Source organism: Falco biarmicus, chromosome 11 (genome assembly GCF_023638135.1).
Source record: "Falco biarmicus isolate bFalBia1 chromosome 11, bFalBia1.pri, whole genome shotgun sequence".
Classification (NCBI taxonomy): Eukaryota; Metazoa; Chordata; class Aves; order Falconiformes; family Falconidae; genus Falco; species Falco biarmicus.
Window position 1 is genome coordinate 26,361,509 of NC_079298.1, and position 9,449 is coordinate 26,370,957.

A 9,449-nucleotide genomic window follows, 5' to 3' on the forward strand; every position below is an offset into this window, starting at 1 on the left:
AGCTGGGAGATGTATGGAACTGAGTGGAACAAGGACTTCGTATTTAATTTACTTTTTAATAGAGACCTGAAAGATGCAGAGAGACAACATGATATATAAGCGTATACATAATTATAAAATGGGAAGAATTCTGAATGCTTACACACCAAAAGAACACAAAGACACTGTTTTTAGTATAAAACTGCCCGAATGCATAAAACGCATTTGAATGTTTGACAAGCAACACTGAAAGGGAAGGTTGATCTAGACCAGTCAATGTCAAAATTAAGACATTAAAGCAGTCAAATAGACTGCCTAGCTCTAACAACTACCTACCTAATCATCACCTTCAGACTTGAAGGCATTGGCTTATCTCCCCTGCCAGAAATCTCCTTTTCATTGAAGTCAACAGAAACTTGTCCCATTTTACCAAGTCCAGAATCCTATGTGGAACTCCTAAAATAGAATATTTGCTTTGCAGAAGCCCAGGTTTCAGCTTTCTAAACCCCATTCATACAAGGGGATGCAGGACTCCGCCAGCCTCCCACCTCCTGCCAGCAGGCAGCCATGCCATTTAAGATAGCATTTAAGGTCAGAAAAAAGAAAAGCAAGTTGTCATGTACTTCTTTATGTATTTTAATGAAAATATCAAAAAGGCTGGTTTCTAAAGAAACCAAGCGACCTAAAACACTGAGTTAAATCAAACCCTTCCTCATGCTTTAGAAGGTCCTGTTCATTTTCCCTTTGACTTTTTTGACACCTTTAGGCAAAATACCTGTTTCATACCCCTTTCCCCCCAATTCATCTCCATTTCTTATCTTCCATAGGTTGTTCTTAACAGTCTGATGACAATTTTTAACACAAAACCAGACCAGATGACAGGGTTACAAGATAGCAAAAACTCCCCTCTTCAGTCAAGACAGAAGGAAAGAAGATGTTGACAAAAAAAAAAAATTGTGGTCCCAGCTGACAAGAAAGTGATATTTATGAAAGTCAAGGCATTCAAGTGCATATAACCAAGACACAAAAAGCTAGAAATTGGCACAAGTAAGCCCTAAAATGAGGAAAATATGTTTTTACATTTTCATAGTCGGTTCGGGACCCAGAACCAAGAATCCAAGAAGTTTTTCCTGCATTGTTGGAAGAAAGGATCAATCGCTGACAGTACGACACTTGCAGAAAACATTATGCACTGGATGGGGTCTGACCATATGGAAATCCAGGGGGAAAAAAACTTCACATTAAAATAATAAAAAAAAATATCTCTGCTCTACCCGAAGTTTGGAAAAACTGAGAAGTGCCACGCATGAAATATTCTTTCACTGTTTGAATAGATGTCTGGAGTAATGTTTAATAACTCTACTACTGATAGAATATTTATTTCAAAATTAATAGTATTAGGCAAATGAATTTTTCAAAACCTAAAGACAAAATTTACTATCAGTCTCTAGTCTTACAGTATGTTAACTGTTACAATAAACAGGGCAGTCACATATCTTGAAACACCGTTCCAGTTTTCCACTTACAATGTTACAACTGTCCTTACATACTAATCTAAGTTTGGTAAATAAAACTTTCCTTTTAGACTTACAAGTCAAAACTATTAATGATTTTTAACAACAAAACATTCGAATTTGTTTTTAGAGAGCTCAGCATGCAGAATATTTCTAAACACTTCAGCAGGCAGTGCACCTTCATCTCTAATGTTATGCATACTCATCTCACCTTAAGAATAAAAAATATAAATATTTCAGAACATTCTGCTACCTACTTTTTTTTTAACTTTTCATAAGTGAGAGAATGTCCTGGGGTACTGCTTGTGTAGTGAGACTGGGCCAGTGCTAGATCGCGGATCAGCAGAGGCTGAAGAGTTAGGTGGCTCTTTATTCAGCCCATTGGGATTGAATTTGCAATGGCAGGGACAACGATGCTTAGATTAGGGCCTGAAAGTAACAGGAGACATAAACCCTCATCTCCAGTTCAGAAAAATAAGCCATCACAAACACAGGACACTAATTATCAGAATTAGTCCTCCTAATGTTGTGCACGTCCATTTCTGCAGGCTGTTTTAGACACAGTGTGAGATCCCACTCCCCCGGGTGCCAAGAACTTTTGTTTCATTCTGAAGCAAACCAGATTTCACCCCAAACCTTTAATTTTAGTGCCTGGGATCCCCACTTCAGCTGAAGTCAGTGGTATCTATGGCTGCCAGACTGGGTTATAAAGCTGTGTATCCACATTAAATACGCTGTTAAAATAGTGACTAGTAGTGTCTTAAGTCATATATACCACAGGTCATTGACAGGCAAGACAATGACAGAGAAAATATCTTCTCTCTCGAGACATCAAGTCCCACCCACTATGCTGATATCAAAACTTCCCTGATCCTGGTTGAAAAATACTACTCTGGAGATTAAATTATCAGAGTGAAAGGATGATTTAGAGACAAAAAGATTTACATTCAGATCTACCATATAGATTAATTTCAGAAACAAAATATGCTGCTCTCACTGCATTAGAAATAGTGGTAGGCATCTGCTGGCTTAAGGCATTTGAGGTTTACCCGTCCCATGAAGGTAGGAAGTGCCACAGGTGAGCAGTACCACCACCTCCAGCAGTACCAGCTTGGCTGGCTGTCCCCCTGCCTGCAGCAGTGGAAAGCTGGCTTCCTAATATCTGAATAAAGACAAATAGCCACACAAAGAAGTTACTCCGTGGTTGATTTAAAGGTATGTTACACCTTAAAAGACAAAAGAGCCAGTAAAATAACATTTATGGAGAAGACAGAAGTTGCTTTAGAAGCAAGGTGTACTTACAGCTTAGGTTTATGTTCAGCTGAGGTCACAGTGGTCTGTATGGCAAACTCCAGTTGTAAAACTATTTCACCCTCCCACCTTTTTTCTTACAACACCACACTAGGACTGAAGTTCCATTACTGGCTGCATAAAGTCCAACAGCTACCTCTGGCTTATCTATAAACTTGTATTGTGCTCTGTGGGCCATCCTCGTACCTACAGGAGAGTGAGAGTTGCCAGTCAGTAGCTCACTGAAGAAACCAAAACTGGCTTTGGCACACAACAGTAAAGAAGCAATGCTCTCCGATAGCATGCAGGTGATATTGAAGACACAGGGATAACATAAACATAACTTGTCCTAAAGAGCTTTACCGAGATAATATGAACTTAAGATCACTGTAAGCCAAAGATGTGACTGCCCAAAGACAGAAGCATAACAGATCTGTCTACTAAAGAGCAGATTTAGCAGACGAAACTGAGAGAAAACACACTGTCCAAGTATTGCTTAACCTTCCTCCCATGTTTCTTCTTCCACGTTTCCTACAATCAGACCTTATATCACCACAATTTGTACACAAGGTTCAACCAAAGAAAACAAACCTGAACTTAAAACACCTGTGTACCAGACAAAACAGCCCAAAAATGCAAATACCATAGGCACAATTTTAATAGCAATAAATGATTATACAATATCAAAAGGTTTCATAGCCTAATTAAACTAATGCAAAGTATTTTTTTAAAGGAGTAAAAACGAGCCAGTAAGTAACACAAGACACAAGCATGACCAGAAGTATGACCAGCACAAACTCTTCCCCAAAGCCAGCCCATCAGCATGCACTGCAGCAGAATCCAAGGCTGCCATCGCAAACAAGGTATTTCCCCCTCGCTCCAAGGGAGAGTTGCTCCTACTAACTCCTTTCTCAAATAGCTACAGTTATATCGCCTCCTACATTGGATTTACAAGCAGGACATACAAATTAACGCAGGCTGAATTACAGGCCTTGATTTGTTGGCTTTTACTTCCCTTTTTCCCAGGGAGGTACCAAAGGGCAGACAAAGCATTGGTAGGGGCCAGGCAACGGTCTGGCAGCAAAGAAGCTGTGCTGGGACCCAGGTCCTGGGGCAGGAGCCAGGTCTGAGCAGACAGAAGTGCCGAGCACCAGGCTGACTGCTGAGGAGCCCCCGCAGGCATGCAGCACGCACACCCAAGCAATGCAAGGCAGAGCATCAGCCAGCCCCAAAAGCCAGTCCTTAGTCTCCTGGGAAACTAATGGTGGCCAGGTGGCCCAGCCAGAGCTTAACTGCTCCAGAAGCCCTAACAGCTAGTTATGCCAAGCCAAACCTCCCCAAACAGGATTCATGGGGGCTTACAGAGGTCCCTGTTAGGTGTCTGAGTGAATACAAGTTAGGTTAAACTTGTCTGAAGGCTGTTCTTGGAGTGGTTTAGGCATAAATCATGAAAATACTGTAAACAAATGCAAGGAATATACAGAGAGAGGGAGACTTCACTGACCTCACACAAAATTATTAGTTGCATTAATCAAGGTGATTGGCAAGTCTTCTACAAATTTGGCTGCCATGCTAGTTTGTCAACACTGTATTCATATGGAAATAAAGGTGGTGGGTTTTTTTCTTTCAAATACTTTTTGTGTTATAAAGGTAACTAGACAAGGATTTGTACTGATCCAGAACTATTCGGAATGATGCGTACTGATAAAGAAAATGTATTTTTAATTCTGAAATTTAAAGTGCTGAAGCCACGAAATGGCAGAACCAGGCCTTGTCCCTTGTGTAGCCCTAATCCAAGGCTGGTTTAAAACTTAGTCAAGTTAATCAGCGGGAGAACAGAGAAACAATAGATGATCAATTTGTGTACACAGGTGCTCTCAGAAATGCAGGTGTTTCTAGAAAAAAATTAGTATATGTGAATAGGAATTGCTTGTTCAAAGACTAAGTGTGCTTGAAGGATTGTGTGAGTTAAAGCAGGCAGAAAGAAGATCATGATCCAAGGAGGACCTTGCAACTGAGACAGAAACTGGAACCAAACAGATTAATCAATTGGGACAGAGTCAGGTGATGGATTTGCAGAACTGACAAGACCAAAGGAAACTTCTAAAAACTTTGGACATTGACTAATGATTTGATAAGTGTATATAAGCTGTGCTGTATCCCTTTGTTCCCTGCCACTCACTGGGGTGGTGGCCCAACTCTGAGCTGTGATTAAAGGAGGCCTAGTGGTATCCACATCTGCATAAATTTTTCCTTTAACAGGTACTACTACACTGATAATCGATGCCTTTAACTTTACCAGCTGTGACAATTCCCTGCAGCAGAAGACAGCAGAAATAAGGGCAGCAATCGCTCATGGAGCTGTTGTTTGCAGGTGATGCATATGCAGAGAGTCTGCCATGAATCTGAAAAGACAGAAGCAAGTTTCAGCTACCCCTGTGGTGAGATGTGTTGTGTTTTAGCAGAGCTGATAAGGTGCTATTCAGCCACTGTTAAGCTGGCTGAACACTGCCTGGCCTTGCATCCGCAACTTCTCATTACGAGATCCCAGCCTGTGGCTCAGAAACCCAGGTGGGTGTGTGAAGGTGAGAGAGGGAATTTACAAACTCACTAATCTGAGAGAAAAGGGTACAAAATAATTGAATGCACACAATTATATGCTTATGGTATTGTTTTGCTCTGCAATTGGAAATTAAGTAAGTATTTTCTATTGCATGACCAGTCTACCACCATCTTCTCCAAATTTAGAGCATGGAAAACATAAGAGTTGTATAGATCTAAGTGAACAAGCTGCCTTTCTGGATAGGAACAAGGTTGGAAATGTTCAGCATGGTCTTTCATCCCTTTTTTAAATGTCTTCTTTGCCACTCCCAGATCGAAGCCCTGTGGCACAGCCAGCAGCCACCTGCCTGTGTGCCCACAGCTGGCTGGAGCCACAGCTGCACAGGGGCATGGCTCCTTGCTGCCCGCTTTCTGCCAGCTCTGGGTAGCCTTTAGGGAGAGAGTTTAGCAGATGTCACCCTCCAGTTGTGCAGGATTATATTCTGAAGACGGTCTCATCCTTGCCTTGGCTGCACGCTGCAGGATGGTGTTCAGAGTGATGAAGGATTAGCCAAAGTGCAGAGCCATATTGGCCTTTGGGATGTCACATTTCCCAACGCCAAACACAAAAAATGCAGGACTGGGGAGGCTGGTAGTCCTCTGCTGCCACAGTCACCATAGAAGAGGCCCAAATTTCTGTTTGATTTACAATTAACTGGACTGTTAAAGTATTTCTTGGCATATAAGAAGTGTCTGCTTGAATTTGTGTTGGAATCTCAGTGCCCATGAAAGCAAGTGTCCAATTTTTCTTCCCATTTTCAGGATAAGCTGCTCACGGAGTTTAGCATCAGTCTCAGTTCCCCCTCAACAACCTTATCCAGCACATGTGGGTTTTGTAGGGGTTTGGTTTGGGGGTTTTATCCTAGGAGGGGCGTGGGAAGCCTTGGAGGGAACACTCAGAAAAACTCATTTAAGCAGCACCTTCCAAGTCAGGCTGTTAGGCAGCTGGCTGCTCAGCCATGTAATTGCATTATGTTTAGGTCCCACTGCTAATGATCCCTCTGTATGTGTTAAGGGCAATTCTAGATACTGAGATAAATTCATCCCTGGTGAAAAGTGCTAATTTCAACGCTAGGCATGAATTCGAGTCACTATGTCCTTTTAAAATGGGCCTATTGGGATTAGTTAAAGGAATGCGGTTAAGCTCAGATATACCAGTTAGCAAGATCAAGGCCATTGCTGGATCACAATTACAACTGAGAAAAACAAATGTACTAACCAGCTGTCAATCAATCATATGAAAATGAATAGCAATTATAAGTATTAGCTATTTGTAACAGCATGCTCATACTTGGACCTCAGATACCTTAAACAATCTGGAAGCTCAGCATAACGTTTATGCTAAAAGGAGGAAAAAAACCCTATGTTGATAATAGTTGTTATGAGACAGTAAGGTTTTAACAGATGGTAAAAAGTGTCAGTCTGAAGCAAAATATAGATCTCTCTGCTGTTGAATAATTAATGAAAAACTCCTTCCCCGTTATAGCCATTGTATCTGTGTGATTGAATAGTCTCCATTTAATAAGGCCTTGTGCACATGAGCTCCAGTCACCTCACAATCAGATTTTTTTTCCCAGGGCTGATATCTGTTGTGCTCTCCATTTCTCCTCATCTCTTTCCACAGCACAAATTCTGTTGTGCCTAATCAGCAGAGCTTCCAGTGAAAGCAATCAAGGCAGTTTGATTTCGCAGCACAGCTTTATTAGAGAAATCCTGACCCCACTGAAGTCAGCTGGAGCCTTGGCATTGACTTCAGCCATGCAGACATGCCATACCACGAGTTCTGCCTTTTAATTGGATCGCATCCTTCTGCTGGTTTACACCAAGACAGGTGGGAGTTTTCTCAGAAATAATTTTATTTTTAGGTATTGCAATACATTAATTGCAAATGTTCAAATACACCTGAACTAAAAATATAAATCATGCAACCAGCTCTAACTCCAGGGATATTATTCTAACATTTAGTTTTTCTTATAGTACCAACTGCCATGAACTACTGCCATTATATTCTTGCATGCATTTCATAACAGAAGTAGGATCTGGGAGGCTAAGACAACAGAAAAAAAGAAGAAAGTGAGATAAAAAAGCGTTTTCCAAAGAATGAGAAGGAAAAGGAGGTAGTCAGAGACAGGCACAAGAAATTAAGCCCTAACTTATCACATGCTGAAAGACACTGATGTAGACAAAGTGATGGGGCAGGTCATGAAAGGACATTTGAAACCAGCGGGTCAATGCCTGGCTGCAGTGCAGGCGGTGAACGGAGCACCAGAGCGCAATCAGAAAGGGTCACTGCGTTATCAGGGGAAAGCTGCTACTTCATACTTTCTCTTAACGAATGCACTTAGCTATGTTATTTGTCACAAAGTATTGAGTTTTGTCCAGCCCCGGTGCTAATAGAAACTCTGAGCAGTTGTCAAATTCTCTGTATATTTCTTTTCCATTTTTGAGCAATACTCCCCTGTTTTAAAAAAAATAGTAACTTTGCATTAAAGGCAACGTTAAAGAGGGAAGGCAAACCCACAGAGTCGCACTTTGTAGGCAGAGCAGGGAGCTGCCAGCTCCTCAGAGCCTCTCTAGTACCTTCAACCTGTGCCTCTCAGTCTCCATCACAGCCAGGGCTTGCATCCCCATCAGCAACAGCCCTTGGGATCTCGGGGAATCTAGCTGTTTTCTGGGAAAAGATAATATTGACAGTGGTTGAGGACTGAGTGGTGAGATCTGCTGGCATTTCTTTACCACAGCTGAGGTCACAACTGAGGGGTTTTTAATGCAAAGTTACTGTTTTTTTAAAACAGGGGACTATTGCTCAAAAATGGAAAAGAAGGTGACAGCCATTATCGTTCACTTCTTGTGGCTTTGCTGGACTATGAGAACTTAGCAGTGTAGCCCAGGATACTACATTAAGCTTGTGCTCTTGCTATATTAAAGGTTTGTAACCAGAGAAATAGAAGTTAAATTCACTCATATTCATGCAGGTGGGCAGATGGAAACCAGACCTTTCCCTTCCCTGCTGCTTCTTAGCTCTGGAGTTGAGACCCTGACGCCCTGGGGCATCGCTGCTGCGGGAGAGCAGCCCCTTCACTGGAGCTCACCAGCAGAACCACACAGATCACTGGTTTATGGCAATAAACACTGGTGGGTGAGGTGAAGCTTCCATGTTCCCTCCTACATTCACCTCAGCTTCAGCAGCTAATGACAAAAAATAATTTCACATCAGTGGGTATTTCATTCAGTCCATGCATGCCTCTCACCACGGCAGAAATATATATCATGGAAATGTAAGCATTAAACACACTACATTTTTAGTGTGGCTGTCCGAGTAGTGTAACAGTTCTTTCTGTTAGCTGCTGTTAGCCAGATCCTGCTTGAAATTAAATCTTAAATCTCCTCTTGGAGATTGTATGCTAGCAGATTTCTTTGCATAATATTCACAGCTTGCCTTCAAACGTGTGCTGCATAAATAGCTCAGGGAAAGGAAACAAACTCAAAGTCACACTTGTAAATGATCTGATCGTGCTATTCAGTGTTTGCCAAATTCCCTCATTTTTCTACAGGAAAAAAAAAAAAAAAAAGAGGATTCCTGATGCCTTACAGTCACAGAGAATTCTTTCCAGAGAGATCCCAAAGCTGACAAGCCGCATTCCCTTGCAAGGCACAGCCAGGCAAACAAAAGACATCTGATACAGGTGACTCTGAGCAAAGCACAAAGCTGTAGCTGTGTCAGGGAACTACCCAGTATGTCTTAGAGGCTGACTGCCTTCAACTTTCTGAGAAAGAAAGGCATCTGATGTAATGTTGTCGCAAGTTTACAGAAGTAAGACACATTATTTAAAGACAGTGTCTCTAAGTGGAAGGTTTTCCTTGCCAGGATGTCAGTTGCACCTCACCTGGAGGCTCCTGCATCATTCCTGGGATCTGCAAGGCCAGCCAGACCCTACAGCCCAGGCATAAACAAACTTGCCGGATACGAGGTCAAGACAAGTGTTGCTCAGGACCAAGCTGCAGAGGCAGAAATTACACCAGGAACTAACCTGGTCCCGATGTACTGCATTTTGGGTGTAAGCC